Source organism: Crocodylus porosus, unplaced genomic scaffold (assembly GCF_001723895.1).
Source record: "Crocodylus porosus isolate Cpor-Errol unplaced genomic scaffold, CroPor_comp1, whole genome shotgun sequence".
Classification (NCBI taxonomy): Eukaryota; Metazoa; Chordata; order Crocodylia; family Crocodylidae; genus Crocodylus; species Crocodylus porosus.
In genome coordinates this window covers 14,826,280-14,848,238 of record NW_017728928.1, presented here as the reverse complement: position 1 = coordinate 14,848,238, position 21,959 = coordinate 14,826,280, and the positions used below count along the sequence as shown (strand labels likewise).

The window sequence follows — 21,959 nt, the reverse complement described above, 5'->3', positions numbered from 1 at the left end:
AATCTTACTCTGTGAATTGACCCACTGATTTCAGTGGGACTACTTGTGGAGAGAGGTGCTATTTTAATCTGAGTTAGGGTGGCAAAATCAGGCTCCTCACTGAAATGCTCATGTAGTACTGATTGGCTTTCTTTCAAGGGTGGCCTTGACAAAAATTGCAGCATGAGTTCCAGTATGAACTGACAACATGACAAATCTGGAGCTGGCATAATCTTCAAACTGGACATTATTGCACAACATTTCCATTTCTTTTTAGTGGGAGAGACATACAAGTTTCCCACACCCTTGGTCTTTTTCTCCCTCTCTCTCAGTGTCTGTGTGCGCATGTGTGTGGAAAAAACTGAAAAAGTGTAGATATATCTGTGTGTGTTTATATATAGGTTAAAAATAATATGAATAATGTAAAATTGGCTTCCTCCATTTCTGCAGAGTATAGTTCTGCTGCTAGAGATGGATCGCTGATCTTCCAAGGAATTGTGCTCTACAAGGTTAAGCATGTTTGCAGAAGAAATATGGATAATGCTGTTATCATGTATGACCTTTACTATATGTGTAACATTGTCAGTGACAAAAATGCCATTTTTTAAATGGTTTTCACACCATGGTATCCAGCCATTAATCATGATGTATGTGAGTGACTATATTGTTTCTCTGAAATTGTGGTATTAGATTACTTTCCATGTCGGCTGCTCACATGAGCTGTACCCCTGTTATCAAGAGCAAGGTTCTTATTTTCCATGCTTAATGTAATGCTGGCCCTGCATTTACCCAAAGGACTAAGAAGAAACTTACACGGAACAAAGATTGCTGCTCTTTTCTCCTTCCACAGCAGACAATTTGTGTGTGTATAAATGGTGCACTTACTTTTAAGATGTCTCTCTAATCCTGGAGTTGATGAATGACTCTTTCAGCTGCCTCTGCTGATGTTGCATTTTTATGTAGACAAACTAACTCTGGCTCTAATCCTCCACAGCCATGGTTTGGCCATCTTTGCTCTTCTTGGGGTGATGGTTCATTTTGCCTGGTGTAATTTGGAAGCTTTTATTTCTGAAACGTATTTTGATTTACAGAACAGAAAAGAGGTATGATGGGTTTTGGGTTTTTTTACAAGACACAAAGGGATAAAAAGTGTAAATGCTATTTCTGCTCACATGTATCTATTTCTTAGTCCTTGTGGTTTGAGAAAAGTGTTAAGATGCAATAAAACAGAGGTGTCAAACTCATTCCCCCTCATTCTGTGTTTAATTGCGGTCCTTTGGGTGCACTATAAATTCAGGACTCTTTGCTTATCCCATGTAAAGTGGAATGCCACCAGTGCCACAAGATGGCTTCCTCAGAGATCAAAGGGAAAATACAACTATCATGCAGTAACTGAAAGTTTAATTATTATTTATTGTTGGTTTAGTACCTCATTGTGCGTTTGTCACTTGGGGAGAGAGTCTGCCCCTTGCTAGACGCTTGCTATTCTGCCCTGTGTCTATAATGATGATAATAATTGTAGTGCTAAATCATAAATGCAACAAGAATAGAGATGGTAAAGACCCATCCTCTCACTCATTCCATCCACTCTCAGCCTCCATTCGTCCCTGCAGACTACGCTAAATAATCCCGTTTCTAAGTCTGCTCCATTCATTTATTTAAGCCACTCTAAATTGTTCTCAACTCTTCCCCGGGTGCTGCAGTGTAGGCTCTGCCACTGCCACCATGACAGCTAGGTAGCATATGTGGTGCACAGCCAGACTGGGAAGGAATACACCATGTCCACACTTGTTAGGGTTCTCAGATAAACCTAAGCGAGGAAGAAGAGTGGCCCAAGGCCCTTCCTGATCTGCCCCTCCTGGAAATACAGGAATGCAGAATAGTTCCCAACTGCCCTTTACACCTCTCTTTCCAGGAGATAGCTTTCAGGATCAAACCAGGAAAGGCTGCAATGCAAGCTCCTCTCCTGCCTAATAGGCTTATCAGAGAAGGCTAATGTAACCCGGGTGGTACTCCAAGAGGTACCCCCTCTCCAACTGAAGGGATCAAAGCAGCTGCAGAAGCGCTGTGGGAGGTGTAGGGACTCTTCTCCCCCTATAGAGCAGAGCCAGACCACCAATGGGGACTTAACACATAACAGGCATAAATCAGAGGGTATAGTGGACACTACAATGCCCCAAGGGGGCAGGATTCAACAAAGGTTAGACACTTACAATCACTGGCAAAAAACAGGATTAACAAAATATAAAACACAAACAGCAAAACAAACTGTATGGGTTGGTGAAATATAAAAAAGCACAAAATGCAAAATGTCAAATGACAAGGAAATATAGGGCCTAGGTTTCTTTGCTGAAGATTCGGAGAGCTTTGAATCAATTTGGACCTTTTAATTGGTCCCCTGATTCGATTCAGATTTGGAGATTCAGCCACCTAATCGAGCCAAATCTTCTCTGAATCAAATCACCACCTGAAGCTTCGCACAGCCCTAGTGTACACTTGCTGCAGCCCTTCCCAGTCTGGCTGTGTATGAGGTATGCATGCATGGCAATTTTACCTGATGCCAGCAGTGGCACTCAGTTGAGAACCACTGAGCTAAGCTGGGGCAGCACAACAGTGGTTCTCAACCAGGGTGCTGCCAAATTCAAAAAAGTTGGAGAGGCATGGCCTGACTCTTTATATAAAAACTGAGAACCACTGACATACAGGCATACAACGTCCTATAGATTTTTGCGTTCTTCTTAAGTTCTCTAGTGTTTGCTAATATCTGTCCAGTATCAAGCTAAATGATCATTTATTGTATTCTAGTTTTGGCTTAACTTAACATGGACTTACAGTGGGACTCCCCCCACCTCTCCCATACATGGTGCTGTCTCTGGATTCTGTGTGCACGTCACAGCACCCCAGATTGTAACATGCACACTTTTTATTGCCACAGTGGATATATAAATACTGTGTAATCTGTATTGCTATCACTGTCAGGGAGAACCTCTCACCATATTAGTGTTGAAAATGCAGAGAAGCATCTTCAGATGAATAAATGATGTGTGAGGAAGAGCAAATGCTAAACAAATTGCAGGTGCACATGAGACCTGCTCTATCTCTATCTTTTCTGTCTCTCTCTTTCTTCTTCTTATTTTGGGTTTTGTTTCAAAGTGGTGGTTCTCTAATGAGCTTTCACTGAAAAGAGATTCAACTTTTAAACTAATATCGCCGTGAAGGTTTCCAGTGGGCTGACAAACTCCAAAGGGTTAGGATATTTATTTCTTTCCCTCCCTTCCTTTCTTCATCCCTTGAACTACTCTCCCATGCACTCCCTAACCTATGCTTTTCACTTTATTCTGACTTGTCCTTCTCTTTCTATCTCTTATTTATGTTGCTCACCATAATAATAAGCATCAGAAAATGATGTGGGCCCTTCATACACGCACATAGTCACCTTGCATAGGATGGATTCAGAGGATGCCAGGAGGCAAGAGACCCCTTACTCTCAGCCCATGTCTCTTTGGAAAGGTTCATGTTGGAGGGGTTACTCCATGTTCCATGCTGTGCGGTGAGTCAAACTCAGCTAAGTAACTAAATAAAGATGTAATTTTAATGATGATTAAATTGAAGCACTTCATTAATTTCATGTGAGAGGTGGGAAAGTACACGGCAGTTCTTTCCCTAAATTCATTGTTTGTCTGGCCGCAAGACATCTCCTCAATGTCTGGTTGAGTCTAATTTAAGTATGTAAATTTAATGGTTCAGTAAGTAAAATTGCCTTTATTGTTTGGAATGGTTTGCACAGTAATTTATGAGCTAGTAAGGCTCATTTGATAGGACTGTATGATGAAATAGGTGACTACAGTGAAGGACATGTTTATCTTAAACAGGAGGAATTTGGACACCTGGCATTCATAATCAAAAACAAGTAATGATGGTGTTGGTATAAGACTCAGATATGACTTGAGTCTACAGGATGAACAGGTCATGGTTTAAAATCTCAGCCTTTGTCCAAACTAGTGCATTGGCTGGAGTCATTCATCCTATTTGAATTTCATCGTTGGTAACCTCATCAATTCTATGGGCATAAATGGGACTGAAGTCATGTGTAGCCCTGGTACTGGTTTTCTGCACAGCAGGAATTTCATCTTCAGTAGTTTGGCTTGTAGAGTTTCAGTCTCTTAACATAATACTAAACGAGAGGAAAAGACCTGTTCGTCAGAGCTTGGTGATGCAGTCAGCTATGCTCATGTTATTTCCCCTGTGGTAATTTCACTGGAAAGTTTTTCTTTTCTTGGAATGGATAATAATATACTCAACAGATACTCTTCGTGAACAATAGGCCAATCATTCTATATTTAGAGGTGTCTCTCCTTTAGTACAACTGGGAGAGAGCTGTGTCCAGCCTGGGTTTGGCTTCCTAGTTATTTATCTTGGAACAAAAAGATTGAGATGTCCATTGTTGGTTGCCTCTACGACCTCTCACAACCTTCCTACTATTCATTCTAGCCCCACATAATTGCCTCTTCAGAAGGTCCCTTCATATTCTAATGTATTATAGCGTTTCTTACTTAAAATAATTGTATCAAGGATTTTGAAGTGCTTTTCAACATTAATTCTCATAACACATTTTTGTGCTGGGACACTAATACACTTTTTAATAGATAGAAACATTTTGGCATGAAGGAAGTCTCTTGGCTTGTCCAACATCATCCAGCCAGATAGCGGCAGGGTTAAGAACAGAACGTGGCTATCAGATTCCTAGTCTCCTGTTCTTAAGTCCTAGCAACACCCTTCCTATCCACCATCTTTAAAGAGCATATATTTAAAGTAAATATTTTTTGTATGACTTCTAGCCCAGATGTCAATGTTTCCATGATTAGATAAGCTTGGGATACTTTTGTTTTATACCGTATGAGACTTTTACCCCACTCTCTATGTGTCTAAGTGAAAAATTAAGCTGGTAAAATCATATATACTTTACAATGGCTCAACTTCTTCCATAATATCTGCTTAGGGGACACAGCAATCAGGCAATATAAGCATGAGAAAAGGAAATGTGAAAATCAGCACTCTCTCGTCATAAGGGAAAATAAACACATGACAACACAATCATACACATATAGCACAGAACCACTTCTTATAAAAATCAGGGACTTGCCCTTGTACTTAAAACATAATCAAGATGGAGCTGAATGGTATCCTCAATTCATTAAACATGCAGAAGCCTTCACATCCAGGTGTCTGGTTTCAATCCGAGTCTTCTGGAAAGCTGTTCATGAGCTTTTGGGACTTGAGTAAGAAACTCGCCAGCCTGTTCTCATTGGGAAGAGATCCACCTCCTCAACTCCGCTCTCAGAGTAGAGACCTTGTAGATGTTCTCGTTCTATGGACCAAGTACAAAGTTTGAACTAAGTGCCTCCTCTCTGTCAGGACCTTGTCTGCACCAGGAATGTGTGCAGATGGGATTTTCCCTGTTAGCGCTGGTATCACCCATTTTAGAAGCCGCAGAAAGCATGGTGGCGTTACATTTCTCTGGGGCATTCTACAGCTCTCATTCTTGGTTGTACCAGCACAGAAAAATACTTCTACATTTTCTTAATCAGTACAAACTCCAGCAATGGCACTTCTGGTACATCTTTGATGGGTGGAGAATGGACACTGTAATCAAGCTTGCACGCACTGCTCTCTGTTACTGCAGCTGCTTCAGGGTGAAACAGAAGACCAAATTTCCAGTGCTGTCAACTTAGCACCTTGAATCAGCAATAAGAAAGATGCAGCTGAAAATATTTCTGTGTGATGTTTATTCCAGAGGCAGGAAGCAAAAACAGAGAACAAGTTGACCTGCTTCACCCTTCAAGTATCTTGTAGACTATACAAGGAAGTCAGAGATTGCCACTTTAGACTCTAGAAGTCAGATACCATCATATTCGTTCTGCCTGTAGCCTATTCATCACTGTTTGGATGCAACCACTGGAGCTAGTTGGTTATAATTAACTCTGTATCTGCTAGATTTCAGTGGCAGAACATCAGTATGCAGAACATCCGTTATTGTCCCTTTTGTGTTGAGACCTGAGCATTTTATTTTCCCAAGTCAAAAGTTCATAGTGAAGTGTGACAAGGTAGGGAGAAGATTGGGGAATGTGGAAAACAGGCAGAAGCAAGTTAGAAGGATAATTAGGAAAAAGGAAATGTAATCAAATTGCATGTCATGTTTTTAGTGTATACTGTTCCTCAGGTCACACACAGCACACAGCAGATGGCAAAGAAAAGTCATCTCTTAAATATTTCCAGTATGTTGCAGAAGGCTTCCGAAGAAGTGAATAGTGATCCATCAGCAACTTACAACTTCATCCGTAAAGGCAGATGCAGAGAAACAAGGGAAGACAAAACTCCTTTCAGTCTTTCACAGTCTTCCAAAGTCTAAAGGAGTGGTAGGACCGAATGTTATTCTTGTGTAACAGAAGAAGGGCCTTGATGGGAAGAGTTGGTTTCTATCATATGTTGTATACTGATACGATTATTAAAGTGGTTTGGTGCATAGGTGCATAAGGTGCTATCATTTGAAAAGCATAGAGATAAATTCTGGAACTCTTATTTTTGATGATTTAAGCACCTTCTGAGTGGCAGATGCTGTTCATGAGGGCATCAGAATCAGGAGCCAGGTTTGATCAGAAAAGGGTTTGTGAGAAAAGGAATTAAGAGTATTCTTTTATTTGTATAGATATCAGTGCCAAAGCAAATAAAGCAAAAGCTATGCTTACTAAATAAGGAAAGCCATTTCATGAAGATCCATAACAATTACCTTGATTTAAAGAAGAGGCTAGAGGATTAGAATAAAAAAAATGATTGGGGGGGGGGTTAGGATTAGGATAACAAACAGTGAACATCCATAAATTTTAATAAAGAAGACAGAAAATGGAGAGTACCAGTGACAGTACCTGTGACCAGCTTCTAGCAAGCTAGTGAGGTCCTACCCCAAGCAGACAGATCTGATGTGCACATTCGGCAGAGGATCTGTCCTACATACTAAAACTGGGAGAGAGACTAGAGCCCACCTCAGTACAAAACTTCTTTAATGCTTCTTCATTAAAACGAAGATATCAGTGTTTGCCGTCCAATTAAATAGATGGGCTTTTAATAGCAATCTGAGGGAAACTGCAAAAGTTTTCTCATTTTCTTCATTTTTCTCTGTGTTTTGTTTTGATTTTAATTGCAAATAATAGGGATTTTTCTTGTAGAGATAACTAAAACTGTTGCCTTTGCCAGGCTTTGCACATGGCTTCCAGGATTAGGAGAGCCATGTGCAAAGCCTGGAAAAGGCAACAGCGTGGAATCACAACTTAAACTCACTAGTATATTTGTATTGTACAAGCTAAAAGAAATGCACATGTGAAATAAAAAAAGAGCATCAATGATGATGGTGAAAAATAAAATTGCTCTGCAGTTCTTTTGCTGTAAAGAATTTGAGATGTTCATTACATAACTAGAGGACATTTTTAATTTTCTGGATTTCAACCTGACACCACACCTTTAAAAGTACAGTAAGCTTTACATGGTTGAATTTTTTCATGATCAGACTAACATTCGTTGAAATAAATCCATTTTTCTTTTGAACTCTTGGCTGCATTTTCTCCCCCAAGATGCAAATGTCTTTATATTAATACGAATCTACTGCCCAACAACCACTAAATGTGCATTTAAACCTTTTGCATATGTTTGAATTACTATACCAGTTTAATGTTATGACCACTGATAAGCAGGGTCAAGGTCTTTCTTCAGTAAATATTGCTGAACCTATTAGACTCTAACAGACTTAAAACAATTGATATTTACAGTGCCGCCTTAGTCAGCTGGATTCCTTCATTACACCAATATTGATTTTAGAGTCCTCAGATTCTAGTGTGGTTCAACTACAAGAGGATTCAAAGTTTTGTCTGGCAAATCTAAATCTGCTCAGCTTAATTCCTTCTTGCACAATTTGTTTTCTTTCTTGGAAAGAAGTAGCTAAACATTTAGCAACCAAAATGTTGGACTCGTGGGGATGCAAAATTAGGAACATGCAACTGAGCAGAATGGCATAGTGCTTTTTGTAGGAATGTAGGTCCAGATCCTCAACTGGTAGATTTTTACAAAGAGGAGAAGCTAGGAAGAGAAGATCACCAGGCAGTGGATGTTTCTGTTCAATCACAAACTGTTTAGAGATGATCAAATAGGTGTAGAGAGTTAATTAGCTTATGGGGAAAAAAAATTATGGCAGCAGTGAACAGTAGACTATCAAACTGGAACTCAAGAGATCCAAGAGCTTTTCTTGGTTTTGCCCATTGTGAAAGCATGTCCTTTGAACATTTTATATATCTGTGCTCCTCTCCAAAATGGGTAATAACACTTACCCGTATATGTAAAGCATTCAGGATTTATGGATCAACAATACTGGATATGTGCAAAGCATTATTCATTTTTCATTGGTTGCCCACTTGTGTTCCAGCTAATCTAGCATTTTAGGCTATGCCCATAACTGTGGAATTATCACAACATGAAGTACAAGTTTTGTATGCTTATGAAGACTTAGGATAAGTCTCCTCAGAAGAGGAGCCAAGAACTGGGTATGTGCAGAAACCAAGCTCCCTGTTACTCTTAAAGGCTGGCTTCTGCATAAAGGTTAAGGTTCAATAGCAGGGCAGCCTGAAGTAATGTGTTGCTGCTACCCCAGCTCTTCTTACTTTGTAGACAGAAGCCTTCAGTCTCTGAATGTACAAGAAGCTGGCGCATGTTGCAAGTCTGAAATCTGTGGAAAAGACTTACGCTTAGTTCCAGGAGGACAGTAGGCTGACAGTTTATGTTTGGATGCCTGGTTCTTTATTTGGATGTCTGTTTCCCGCAGAAGTGTGAATCAGAGCAGATTCTGACTCTTAGTTACATAAGATGTATAAAAATAACCAGGGAAGGAGAGGCATTTGAAAACCCAGAAAACCTGACCTATACATGTGTTTTCTGAGCTGAACTCCAGCTGCACTCTTTATTGGGAAGCAGAAATGTCAGTGGCTTTCCCAGTCTTTTGCCCTTCTTCTTAGTCCTTTAAATACTAGATCAGTGATTGGCAAGGTTTTCAGGAGATGGGCCAGAATGGCACAGGTCACTAGGACCCAGCCACCACTACTTCTCCCCCAACACCCAGCTGCAGCACAGGTGAAGTTCCCACCACCCAACAGCAGTGCATCATGCTGACCCCCACCCCAGCCAAACACTGCTGAAACCTCTGTCTCTTCAGGCTAGATCTGGCCTGCAGGCCATATTTGCTACCCCTGTCTCGGGTCTTACATAGGCAAAGAACGGTGATTTAAGTTTGTTAAAGCCTATTGGCACAGTTGTCCTTGCAAGAGAAAAAAGGAGCGAGGGGAATAAAAGTACATGAATGGAGAAAAATATGCTATAATTACTGGTCCATTTTTGTTTTGTGATGCCTCCTAGGTGCCAATCAGGTGAGAGGGTTATGATGCTGAATCACTATACAGACAGATGATAGGTAACAGCCCCTGCCACAAAGAGCTTTCAATCTAAAAGGCAAGATAAAGTAGGTGGATGAGACAGATACTTGTACCAGGGTGAGACAAGTAGGAAACAGGGTAACAGACCAGCACAATAAAGTCCAGCCTGGTTGCTGTCTGTAGGTCTTGTGGTACCTAGAAGAAAGTAAATGTCAGTAATGGTAACATAAGTGATATGCAATTCTTAGCCAATATGAGGCAGTGGTTGCAATGCTTAACTAGCTGAGCCTTTATCAGATTGCTGGGGTAGAGACAAATTTTGAGAGGTGATTCAAGGAGGTGGTTTCTATACAGATTTTGATCTAGAGCCATTTCCACTCATAATAGGCAAAGAAAGGACAAAGTTGCTTGATGAGCAGCATTGAAAGTAATAATGCTTTGCAATACAAATCATGCCATTTATCTATGGGTATAAAGCATGTTGTCAGTTCATATAACACAGTCTATTTTCCTGAGCAAACTTACCCCACAGGGTACCACCTAATCCATCAATCAGAAATAAATGCATAAACAGCTCAGCTTACACCCAGCTGTAAGCTGAGCCTAGAGAGTACTCTGGCTCAGTGCTACAGCCTCTGCCTTGTATCCTTCTACATCTCTCTCATCCTGCAGTTTTTCCCAGACTCTGCGAGAGTATTCTAGCTCAATTATACAGTCTTCTCTCTCAGCTCCCTTCCCTGAGAGCCTTTAAACTACCTCTGGGCCAGCCAGTTATCCTTATCATCTGGCCCAGTGCTCCTAGACAGGCCTGTAGTCACTTGCTTGTCACTTGCTACAGGGCTGCAGCTCCTAAGACATGAAGCCTGCTGCAGGGTGCTTTACAAAGTACTTACAGTGACAAGAGTTATTGTCCATTTTGGATAAATGGAGAAATATAGATCATAGCAATTAAAGGAATTCAACATGGTGAGTCAGGGGAAGCATGAAGAGAGGGAGTCCAGGCCTCCTGTGCCCTGGTCTTTTGTGCTGGTCAACTAGACAGCAATATAAAAATAAAGAAACACCCTAAATAAATATTGTACTTTTTAACTTACAACCAGGAACCATAAAGGCTGGTTGCAGATGTGGAAAAAAACCCAAACCAAACCACACTTTACTGGAAGAAACAGTGTATTAGTTCCACCTGGCTCTGCAGTGTCTGTATAGATCCACTTCAGCAGGGATTTTTAGCACTTTTATCTAATAGCTGATTGAATCAGCTATTAGATTAAAGTGCCAAAAAAGCCCTACTAAAGCGCTCAATCTATACAGACACTGCAGAGCTGGCTTGAACCAACACTTTGCCTCTTCTGGACATGTGCTATGTTTGGTATGGGAGCACACCAGGTTTAAAGTACAGCACACCTTATTTGTTTTTTTTTCACATCTGCAAGCAGCCATAATCATTAAATGCTTCTTCTTTTTATTCCACTTACTTTAATGTACAAAGTGTAATTGCAGCCTCTTTTTCCCGAACTTCCAGTAGATTATAATTGACAATCAAGATGAAAAATGCCATAATTTAAGTATGTCCCAGTCTGGCAAGGAAGTCCATGTTGTCTTTAAAGGGAAAAAGTGGAGAGTGATTTAGTGCTATCACCATTAAATTATCTTTAACTCAGTAAGCAGGTGTCAGCATAAGGGGACTGAACAGTCAGCCCTTGTATCCTTAACATGAAATTGCTGCAACTTCAAGAGCTGGCTGTGTGTGAAGTTGTTTGTCCAAAGTGGGCAGTGTCCAGACTGAATGGTTGTTGCTATTACAATAATTTTTATTCAGTAATTCTTGGGAGAAGAGGTCAAGATGTAGAGGGTAAATTCATGCATAAAAAACATTTTGCTTTTACAGAGTTGGGGTTTTCTAGCTTTTTTAACACGTGTACCCCTTCAGTCTCAAAGTTTCAACTCATGTACCCCTTTATATTTTTTTCTTGTTTTTAAAGGGGGAGAGGGGCAGATTGAGGCCCTGTGGTGAGAAAGGGAGTGGGGCTGGGGCTGGGGAAGGTGCTGCATAGGTGAAAAGAGAAAATAAAGTATTGGGGGGGGACTGAGCACGTGTGTGTGCACCCCCCCCAGCAGGTAAGTTTGTGGGGTAAAGGGGCACGGGGAGGGGAAAGGGCCATGGGGGACTCTGCTTGTCCCACCACTTGGCCTGGCCAGGGCCCCAGTCACCCCTACCCATGCTCCTGCTGGATCCCTTCCCTCACCGCAGGCACCTTGATCTGCCCCCCACCCGCATGGCAGTGGGGCTGGGGCTCAAGACATCCCCTCCCTCACTGCAGGCACCTTGATCTGCCCCCCACCCGCATGGCAGTGAGTAGGCAGTGGGGCTGGGGCTCGAGACACCCACAGTACAGGAGGGAGTGGGGCAGGGGCAGATGCGAATCACCCCTCCCCCTGCCCTACTCCCTCCTGCACTGTGGGGTTTGTCCCACAACCCGGCCTGACCCAGGCCCAATTCACTGTGAATGGGGCCCCAGATGGGCTGGGTTGTGGGACAATCGGAGCCTGGAGGCTTGTCCAGGGGCACGGCATAGAGGCGTTGTCACAGGGCACTAAGGTGCCTGCTCCTAGAAGAGCAGAAACTGCCTGGGGAGAGCCCAAAGAGATGAGCAGAAGCCCAGGCACAGGTTACCAGGGCAACAGGCTAGTGAGCAAATTAGCCTGCACCTGGTCAGCTGACAAGAAGAGGGAGGGCCCTGGGCCCATATAAACCCCAGGGTGGAACTAGGAAGGGCAGTTCTCTGCCAGTGGCCAAGGGGGGAGGAGCCCTCTTAGAGGAAGTGAAGGGAAGAGGCCTGACTGTAAGTTCTGCTCCTGGTAACGTTAAGGAACAGAGCACACCTTATGTAACTTGAGTTATGGTATATACTAGGGGTTTGCATTTTTCACTTTTGTTTATATGACCGGTGGTTTGGGTGAGGCTATTGGGGAAGGACGAGGCTTCATTAGGGGCCCACTACAGTGTGGGGACCCCAGCGCCGGTGTGGGCACGGTATATGGGGTGCACCGGCGCCAGTGTGGGCATGGTATATGGGGTGCACCGGCGCCAGTGTGGGCACGGTATACGGGGTGCACTGGCATTGGCACCAGAAGTCACAGTGTTTGGGGGTGGGGGGTGAACAGATCCTGGCACCAGCATGGGTGCAGAGACCAGGACAGGGCCAAGGGGAGCCCTGTAAGGACCCGAGGGCTGAGTGAAACCAAGCCCTTGGAGGGATGTTGTGTCAATACCACCTGCGAGGCTTGGGGCATGGTAAATGCAAGGTTTGGAGCCATGCATATAGCCCATAAGGCTGGGGTGTCCTGAGACATCCATTGTGAAATGGAACCCACAAGGGGTCCGGGGACCCACAGGGTTCAGAGGGTCTATCAGAATCATGTTCAAGTAGCCTTGAAGGCAGCCTCCCTATTTTTTATAATTACATCAAAATGTGGTGGGTGAGAATAGAGGGTGTCCATCGGGTCAAATTGGCATGGTCGAGGGGCCTTAGGGGTAACACGGCCATCCTTGGGGACCCCATCCCATGACAGACGTGAGATGCGGCATGTGAGGTATGGCATAGGGGTGCAGCATGTGCCCCCCCCCAGCTCCCCCACAGTATGTGCAGCAGTGAGAGCCACCTGCCTGCACCCCCTCAACAAGCTGGCAGCAGTCCCACTGGGAGTGGGGCTACAGGAGGGGCTGCAGCCACCCCAGAATTTTCTGTAGTTCTCCCAGCACAGCCTGAGGGAGCAGGCTGTCCTACTGGGAACAGCCTGGTGCTGCCCTGGCCCCAACCTGCAATGGCCCACAGCCTGCCCTGCCCAGCATGCTGATCTCACCCGCACCCCACCCCCCACCATTCAGACCCTCGCAGCTCTGCTGCAGGGGTAGCAGCCAATCAGGATCATGAGCTGGGGTGGGGGTCAGGGAGGTGCTGCAGTGTGCTGTGTGGGGCTGGCAGTGCCCAAGCTACCCTCCCCCTCCCCTGGGTAAGAGGCAAATGTGCATCCCTGCCCACCCACCCACCTGCACGTACCCTCTACAGCTTTTCTAAGTACTCCAGGGGGTACACATACCCCCAGTTGACAGCCCCTGTCTGGCTCATATGATGAACTGAGACAAGTGAAGTGCAGAGTGTTCCAAGTCCTAGTTTGATTTAGATGCATCTCAGGGCTTTGCTTCACCTTACGGTGAGCCACAGAAATATTGCTTGGTGTTAGTGCTAGCTCGGGGTTTAGACCAGTCACACCCTTAGTCTAGAAACCTTCTCCTACTGTCTTCTACCTGCACAGCTCTGACTTGTCACTAGAGGCCTGGTGAGCAGGGGCAAACCTAGGAGCTGTAGCTGTGAATTGCCACTACAGAGTGGTGAGCCAGAACAGGTTTCTATCCCTACTCTATGGTTGCAGGTGTGAGAGATACTGGGATGCTGGAGGATTTTAGCCTGGGCAGCACATCTGTGGAGAGTAGCCCCACCTTAATGGAACAGGAGCTGCACAGTGCAGATCAGAGATAATCCTGCCCTGGAGTGACTTAACTTTGAGCTGCATAAGGAGTACTTAAAACTAGGCATGTGTGAGTCGGCAGTGATCCGATCCAGCTTCGGATCTGGGTTTCCACCTCAATCTAGCTGAAGTGGCTCCAAAGCTTCAGAGCTGCCTCAGAGATCTGGCCATAGGGTATAATGGGGAATCAATGAAATATCTGTAACTTTGTTGTTTTTTGTCCTATTTGGATGAAACTTGCAGGGAAGGTAGCCTCTGCTGAGAGCATGAAACCTGCCAAGTTTCTTGGGGAAGTTGATTGTCTGTATTGATTCTTTCCTCTCCTTAGCCTTGTTTTGTAGGTGCTAATTGATAGCAATGAACGGGTTACATTAGCTAGGTCCTGTGTACTGAGCTGGTCCCTGAGTGAATCATGACTGACTGGTAACTGGTAACACAGTAGCTTTAGCAGCCAGGCCTGCAATAATGTCTCCCACTCCCCAAGACCAAGACAGTCAGTCCCACAACCACCCATGGCATGAGTTTTGTCTGTCAGCAGCTAGGGATCCAGCACCCCAGAACCCCCACGTACCGATCTCCTCCACAGCTGGCAGGCTTCATGGCTGCAGCAGGGGCCACCATCCCTGCAGCTGTCACCCCGCTGCGCCTTAACACACGTAGTGTCACCCATGGCACAAGTTTTGCTTGTCCACAGCTTGAGGAGCTATTCCCCCAAACCCCTGCATCCATCTCCTTGAAACTTGGCAGGCTTTGTGGCCTCAGTAAAAGTTACCACCCCTTCAGTTTTGACCCCCCTGTGGCGTAACACATAGATGTGACAGGAGTTTTGTTTTCAAGAATTTGGGGTACAGTTCCCCCCGCCAAACCCCTGCACTGATCTTCTTGAAACTTGGCAGGTTTCATGCTCTCAGCAGAGGCTACCACCCCTGAAAATTTCATCCAAATTGGACAAAAACAACAAAGTTATAGATATTTTATTGTTTTCCCATTATACCCTATGGCTAGATCTCCGAGGCAGCTCCAAAGCTCTTTGGGAGCTCTGAACCACTTTGGGAAACCTAACGAGGCCAGTGCTTCAACCTGGATGTGCTGCTTTGGACCCCAGAGCATCCAAAGCTTCTCCAGATCCGAAGCTCCTTCCAAAGCATCACACAGCCCTACTTAAAACCACTTTAAACTGTTAATGTCTGAACAGTCCAGGAGTTAAGAGCTCCATGAGCCACCCAGAATTACCATTTAACCAGGCCCTCAGGTCTGCAACACTGTTCTGGAAACCTCCTGGGAAACATAAACTATGAGAGTCCTGATGCATTTGTTTCCTTTCCTTTATTACCTGTGTGGGTTTTACTATGGCACATGTCTTCATAGTATCTGGCATCTGCACAGCTCCAGACGCCAGATTCTAATCAGAGCTCAGAAAGGAGGTCTAAATGCAACTCCAGAACTCCTCCGTGAGGTCAGGGAAAGAAGGGTTATATTGCCCATTTTATAGACGTACATAGGCAGTTTAAGTGATTACCCAAGCTCCCACAGGAAGATGCCAGAGAAAGAGAGATTTAATTCAAGTCTTTTCCATTCCAGCTGAGAAACCTAAATCTGAGGTCTTCTTCCTTCACATAAAACCAAGGTGCAAACCCAAAAGGGACACTTGTCTATTGGATCTTAAGTTTTGTGCTGTAACTTTTCAGGCATTATGGTCATTGGCATGTTGTCCCTAGAGGACCCAGAAGTTCACAAAATACACAACATTTTTATAAAATCATTTTTTACAAAGGGAAACTTTGAATTCAGTTGTAGGAATTGGAGAGTTTTGGCAAGGTTTTTATTTTATCATAATTGATTGTTTAATTCCTGGGCACATCTGAAAGTGAGTATTTGAGGTCCTCTTTATAGTTTCTCTTTATCCTTTGTTTATCTACTTGTCCTGCATCCTCAATGATGCCACACTCCTTGTACTAGTCCTTTCTAGAGCAGATAAAATCACAGGCTAATAAATTCTGCCCACCTTTTCTTCAGCCAGACACAATACCAAAGGGGATGTTTGCAGAGAAATGTTCAGGGAGTTTGCTGTTGCAATTTGCACTGACGTAAATGGAGGTGATGTAGTCAATGCCCCAAGCCCCTAAACTCATCCACAGCCCTTGCAGAACAACAACACTGGCAAGGATTTTCCCTTTTTATGTTTATCCTCTGGCTTTTCTGTAAAGTCAGGTGTTATTTAGAGAAAGCAGTTTGATTTCACCACCCTCCCCCCCATAAGGCTAACACACTTCACAAGGCCTTCTTAGTTCTGTTCACCTTAATAACCTAAAAGTCAGATTTCAGGAGTCTGTGTATGTGTGTATTGGGGGCTGGGGAGGGGAGAAACACATGGAGAAATGGGCAATTCCCCTCAAAGTCTGGAGCAGATCTGAAGAGGGAATGAAAATCTCAATGCCCTTTAAGACCTGTTTTTAAAAATTGCAGTGCCTTTCTGTGCTTTATGTGACTGTCTAGAAGAGCCTAAACAGCTAGCCAAGCCTGCATGGGAAAGCTGCAAGGCAAGGAAGACGGGGGGGAATGCAGCATGAATTAATTGCACTTGGGTACGCACACACATGCTCAAGCCGGCCACTTCTCTCTTTCTCCGAGGCATCCACAAACTTCATTGGCAATGGTTTCATTAACCAACTGCTTCCTCCAGGGTTGTCCTATTTCTGGCTGCTCAGCAGACGCTGCTGCTTGCTGTCTCTCAGTCGGCTCCTGGGCAGCGTGGGGGGGTGGCGAGGGAGGATTTGTTTTGATTAATATTAACGTTGTGTCTGTAGCTCTTTCCCAACTGTTTTAGCAGGTGATTTCTCTTTCAGCCAGAGATTGATCCACTGATACGTGCACAAGGGGATGCGGATCGATATTCAAAATGCAGGCGCAGCATGCCTGGCTCTTTTTATTTATCTCTCCCTTTACTTATTCATTTGTTTATTTATATTGGAGTTTCAGCGCCTGCAATCCATCACCCGGTAGCCCTTTACGTCTGGGGGCTTCAGGCAGATGGCTTCTGAGGGCTGCTCCGATAGACTCTTGGGCTGGCAAAATTGCCAATGAGACAGCGTTATAATCAACCTGGCAGTCACTGTCTGCCTCTGAATATTATCGTTCTAATCCTGTTTGTCAGGACGGCGCTGTTCAACACTTCTTTTCCCTCGCCCCCCCCTCCCCTCGCCAGCCGCCCTGCTCTGCTGCGCACCCTTCTTTCTGTCGCAGCCTCTCTCCTTTACAGATTTGTGGTTCTCAGCGTTTGCTCCCCCTCCCACCGCATCTCCTTCACCATTGCACATCCCTCTGCCGTGCCTCCCCCTTCCTGCCTGCCCCTCTCTCTGACCCCCTCCTCCCGCCACGCACTCCTCCTCCTGGAGCTGCTTCTCCCCTCTTCCGAGCCGCCGTAATTGACATTTTCCATCTGACAGGTTCTGTTTTCCCTTCCTGCAGTTGCTAAGGAAACAAGCGACAGGGCCCTCAGCCGGGGAGCGGTTAGCTGCCTTTATTGGCTGCCTGTCCACATAAATGTCACTTTTGCTAATGAACATTGGGCAAAAAGTTAAAACCCAACCACAACAAAATGCAGCACAAACCCGAGGTTGTGTTAAATTCGGGGGAAACGCACAAAAATCTCTCTGTAGCGTCGAGCCTCTAGCCTCCCAATGAAAGGTTTTGCTTTCCCACCCCAGCATACCAAACAATTCAGCAATGTGAGCTCAAGTACCAGACAGGACTCCGGTTCCTTTCGTTCTTTGTGGAACAGGAAATTTCTCTTTCCTGTGCCAGCACTGTGCCCTCATGGGGCTCCAGTGAGGGACACAGAAGGATGCTGTAAATCAGCACGGCAAAATTTAACTTGGCCCAAGTAAATTACCACCAGTTTAGTCGTTGTCTGCATCATTGTAAAAGACAAGCCTGGGCTGGTAAATTCCTTTACCAATTTTGCAAGAATTCAATATATGTATTATATTTACAGAGTGTGTCATGGTCTAGATACTGTGTATACACGAGGGGGCAGGATTAAAATTGAACAGGTAGCTCCATCATTGCTGCTTTCTGATTTTTTATTATTTTTATTATTATTATTATTATTTTAGTATTGCACTTTACAACATTAACATTCTTCTAATGTGAGCTTTAATTTTATTAATGGCATTTCCTTTTTTTTTTTTTTTTAAGAATAAAATGATCAAGCACAGAAATGTGGTTGTCAGAGTTATAGGGCTAGCTGCACGTTGGGCCCCTATCTAGTTTCACCCATATCCCTTTAGGTCTCCAGCTTCCTGGCTTTACCTCTTTGGGGATGGAAGTCCACAATTCTTCCACTGTTAGACTCTGCCTTTTTTAAACTATGTTTACTAAGCTGGTGCAACTGAGTTTGGACATCTGTTTTCTTCTGAGTGCATGGTCAGGTATGTTTATATAGTGACCAAACAGATTTCTTAAAATAATTGAGAATTTCAGCAATAAACAATTTCATCAACAAATAATGAGTACTTAAAGATTCAAAAACAGCAAACAGTCTATGCATGTCTCTGTCTTATCTAAAGCCCAGCTATTCTGTGATGAGGACCCAGGCAGGTTTAGTTTCTTCAGACACCCCAAAGAAATTCCCATGTTTTGTATTTCATTCCTTTGCACACCTATGCTTTTACAAGAGAAAATTGCTTTTAAAACTACTGTAGTCCTTTTGATCGGTGGTGTGCTTGGTTTTTTTCTGTAATTGCAGTCATTGTCTCTTAACAGCCCTCAAGCACTGGCAGAGAACTGACTTACCTTGACGTCATTCTGCTTCCTTTCTGCATGTTTTTCCTTACAGCCCCCTATTAAACTAAATCAAAACACAGTAAACATCTCAAAATCAAATCAACATAAAAGATTCATAAATTATTACAAAGCGCCTCCAGTTCGGTGACAGTCATCTTGTTCGACTATTTGCGAGATTGCAGTGGAATGCTCTGTATGACATTCCATGGGAACGTAGCTCTTGCTTTATTCTGCACACATTTTATACCATGTCAAAAAAACAAGACTATTTAAGAGCTTTGCTTCTTTCTTCAGTAATGCTTATATGTCTGTCTTGATACTTCTATAGGGCCTATCAACATAGGGCCTTAATAAATGTGTACTTCTAATGTTGCCTTTAGCTAGAGAAATAACAGCATTCCCATTTTACAGATGAGAAAGTGAGGCACAAAGAGATTAAGTGACTTGTTGCTGGTCACATAGGAAATCCATGGCAGAGGTGGGAAATTAGCCAAGATTTTCTACATGCTGGTCTAGTGTCTTAATCGCAAAGCCATAATTCTGTATTCCTCCCTTCTCCCCTGCTTCCTGTATCACACTAAGGGAGCTATTTTGGATGTTGCCAACCTGCATGTATACCCCCTCTCAGTTCATACTCTACACCTGGCTGTGTACAAAGACAGGAATTGCACTCTGTTATGCTTAAAGCTGCATGATCAACGCAATCTGGACACTGTATTCAATGAAAAAATTCTGTTAGTTTATATAAGGATTCATTTGCATTGCCAGTGAAATTTCTGAAGACCTTAATTTCATTATTTAACAAAATACGGTGCACACTCACAAAGTACATTTTGCACACTTTCTAACCCAGATCTGATTCTGAGGTACATCTTCAACCTATGAACTATATCTCTGCCAGATTTCAGGTTCTCATGATCCTCTGCTTTTTTGTGGCTTGTGCCAGTATTGGGACTGCAGAAATACCAGTGGAAAGGAGTTCTTGTACGGGTACTCCTCACTTAACATCGTCCCGGTTAACGTCATTTCATCATTACGTTGCTGATCTGTTGGAGAACATGCTCATTTAAAGTCGCACAATTTCGGTTATAATGTTGTTTGGCTACCGCCTGCCAAACAACATCAGTAATTACTGTAACTGGATTCACTTAACATCGTTTGACTTAAGGTCATATTTTTCAAGAACATAACTACGACGTTAAGTGAGGAGTGGTTGTAAAACAGTTCTACTGGTTTTGCACATCCAGAAGTGTGCATGGATCAAATGAGCCTTGGAAAAGCAATTGGAATGCTGAGCTTTTATCAAAACCATACCTGAACTGCAACGCCACATCCTCATTTATACAAGGTCCTTTTTATGCCATTTTGGCAGTGTGAGGGACCTTGAAGTGAGAGGTTTATACTGATAGAGCTGAATAAAGAGGCCTTATTGTAAAGGAGAACCTGGACTAAATCATGGGAGCTTCACCCATCACTTCCAGACATCAAGGCATCTGCACTCCGTAGTTTATAACTGAACTAGTTTGGGGAAAGATTCAAACTATTTGGAAGTTCAGTTAGCTTCTGAAAGGTTGGACAGCTAGACGGTACCTCTGGTCTTTGATTCGCAGAAGTTGAGGGCTGGACGGGACCTCGTGAGATCATCGGGTCCAGCCCCCCTGCTCTGGGCCGGAAAGACTGCTGGGGTCAACTAACCACAGCAAGGTGTGTGTCCAGTCTCCTTCTGAAGATCTCCAGGGTAGGTGCCTATAACACCCCGACTGGGAGCCTATTCCAGAGTCTGGTCACACAAATTGTGAAGAAGCTTTTCCTTGTATCCAGTCTGAAACCTCCTTCTAGGACTTTATGACCATTGCTTCTGGTTTTCCCCAGGGCGCTTTGGTTAATAGTTGTTCACCTAGCCCCTGATGTATTCGTAAGCTGCCACCAAATCCCCCAGAGTTTTCTTTTCTAGGCTCAACAGTCCCATATCTGTCAGCCTTTCCTCGTACAGCTTGCTCTTCAGGCCTCTAATCGTATGAGTGGCTCTTCTGTAGACTCTCTTAAACTTCTCCACATCCTTCTTGAAGTGTGGCACCCAAAACTGGACACAGTACTCGAGCTCCAGCCCAACCAATGCCGAGAAAAGCAGGAGAAGGACTTCCTTAATTTTACTTGAGATCCATTGGTTGATGCATGCCTGTATACTGTTTGCTCTGCTAAATGTAGCATCACACCAATGGCTCATATGCATTTTATGGTCAATTATGACCCCCTGGTCCCTTTCAGATATGGTGAGCTAGCACAGCACCGCTGAGCCTGTAAGTTTGTTGTGGATTTTTCCCCCCCAGAGAGAGCGCTTTACATTTCTCAGTGTTGAACAGCATTTGGTTCTGGTCTGCCCATCTAACTAATCTGTCTAAGTCTTCCTAGATCATCAGCCTACCCAGATATGCAGACGCACTTCCCTGCAGCTTAGTATCATTGACAAACTTTGCCAGGAAGCTTTTCACCCTCACATCCAGGTCATTGATGAAAATGTTAAATAGCACTGGTCCAAGTACTGAACCCTGAGGGACCCCACTGGCTACAGTTCATAAGGTTGACACAGATGCATCTATTAGTAATCTCTAGGTCCAGCCCCGCAGCCAGTTTCCCACCCATCTGACCATTGAATTGCTGAGCCAGTGGTCCACTAGTTTTGCCTTGAGAGCCTCATGGGATACCAAGTCAAAGGCCTTCTTAAATTTCAAGTAAATGACGTCAACCTCATCTCCCTTTATCCAGGTGGTGAGTAGCCTAGTCATAGAGGGAAATCAGGTTAATCAGACATGACCTACCCATGACAAAACCGTGCTGGCTGTCATTCAGAATTTTTCCTTCTACTGACTTATCACATATGGACTCCTTAAGAAATTTTTCAAGGCTTTTTCCTTGAGGTCAGGCTGATCAGCCTGTAGTTTCCTGGGTCCTCTCTCCTCCCCTTCTTGAAGATGGGCACAATATTGGCCCTTTTCCAGTCTTCTGGGACCTTTCCTGGGCACCACAAATTCTCAAAGAGGTTCACCAGTGGTCCTGCAGTGACTTCAGGTAGTTCGTTCAGCGCTCTCAGATGGAGTTCATCTGGTCCTGCTGGCTTACAGATATCCAGCCTCTCTAGCTGTTCTTTCACCAGCTCTACAGTGACTTTTGGTAGGCGATCATCCCTACTGTGAC

The 21,959-nt window shown here is 44.0% G+C and overlaps 1 long non-coding RNA gene across 3 annotated transcripts; it reads right to left on the bottom strand.

The window, feature by feature from the left end:
• Positions 1–4,805: 4,805 nt before the first annotated feature.
• LOC109315126 lies at positions 4,806–16,908 on the bottom strand. Of its 3 annotated transcripts, none has more exons than XR_002102430.1 (4): positions 16,573–16,908; positions 10,925–11,048; positions 9,557–9,644; positions 4,806–5,347 (listed from the first exon to the last, which is right to left on the bottom strand). It is a non-coding gene; the product is annotated as an uncharacterized LOC109315126 (long non-coding RNA). The 3 variants fall into 3 exon arrangements; XR_002102431.1 differs by lacking the exon at positions 4,806–5,347 and adding an exon at positions 8,219–8,749; XR_002102429.1 differs by lacking the exons at positions 4,806–5,347; positions 10,925–11,048 and adding an exon at positions 8,219–8,749.
• Positions 16,909–21,959: the final 5,051 nt, after the last annotated feature.